The sequence below is a fragment of the Galeopterus variegatus genome, unplaced genomic scaffold, assembly GCF_000696425.1.
Source record: "Galeopterus variegatus unplaced genomic scaffold, G_variegatus-3.0.2 Scaffold580, whole genome shotgun sequence".
Lineage (NCBI taxonomy): Eukaryota > Metazoa > Chordata > Mammalia > Dermoptera > Cynocephalidae > Galeopterus > Galeopterus variegatus.
The window spans coordinates 520,796-522,127 of record NW_007726691.1 but is presented as its reverse complement, the minus strand read 5'-3'; positions in this window follow the sequence as shown (position 1 = coordinate 522,127).

The window sequence follows — 1,332 nt, the reverse complement described above, 5'->3', positions numbered from 1 at the left end:
TTGGGTAAGTTATTTAACTTCTCTGGGCCTCAGCTTTCTCATCTGTAAAATGGAGGTGGTGGTAGGATTAAATAATTTTGAACAGCATTTAGCATAGTGCCTGGCACATAGTAAATACTCAATAAATGTTGCTATTTCTGGCTCCAAAAGCCCTGCTCTTACCTCAGACTCTTCTTTCCCTTTTAAGGTAGTCTCTCCACTCCCACCCCCATGCCTCTTTTTCAAAGAATTGGCCCTTTTGAAAAAAAAATCCCTGGTGGAGCCCTTCCCCTGGTCTATGGGACCACCTGCCAAGCCACTTCTCTATTCTCCTGGCCCCTTTCCTTGGTGCCTTCCTGGGAAAGAAGAACCCGGTATATTTAGCAGGGCTGAATAAATAGCAATAATAATATATGTTCAGCCATTAGCCGCATAAGTAATCAAAGATCACTGCCATATGATTCCTGGTTAAACATCATTTGGAATCTAATAAATAAGTGGCTATAAATAAAGCCAGCATGCCGACCCGCCCCTCTGAGCGCTGCAGTCTCTGCTCTTATTTTTAGCCTAAAGGTGCCTTCAGTGCTACTCCTGTGGTTCAATTTTGAGTTAATTTCTCTCTCTCAAATGTCTGAAAAGGAAACCTGCAGAGGCAGGGGACAGCAAGAGGGACTAGGTGTGGGGTCTGCCCTCTGCTTCTCTATAAAGAAACCAAGTGTCACATGGGCCTTGGGCGGACCTCGTTCAAGCCCACCTTCTTCCTGCATGTTCAGATCCATGAGACACTGGCCAGAGGACTTAGGGTCTCCAGAGAGGGGAGCATAGCAGGGCAGGAGAAGGAGTTGCCCAATGAAACAGACAGAGCACAGCGTTGGCACCAAAGAAATCTGGTTCAATCAAGGCCTTCCATGTTCCGCATGGGTGACCTTGGTCTCTGTAAGCCTCAGTTTCCACTTCCAAATGCCAGACATGATCAAACTCACCTCTGGAGGTTGTTGTAAAAATAAAACTATGTAATTTATAGAAAGTGATGAGCACAGAGTACATGCTCAATAAACACGAATGTTATTCCACCTCCTGTGATACAGGCTTTCAAAGTGATGGTCCATAGCCATCCCATTAGCTCAACCTAGGTGGCAACAGGAGAAATATCAAGAAGGGAAAAAGAATCCCAAAATGGTAATGTGCCCAAGGTCCCTGGACTCCCACAGGCACCATGGCTTAACTCCAGAGCTGACATCTTAGCATTTAATGCTTCCTCGTTCGGGGCCTTCTCATATATAGAACGTGTACCAGCAAAATATCCTATTTCCTTGTACTTCCCACAGAGCACTGTCGGTATTAAATAAGTAC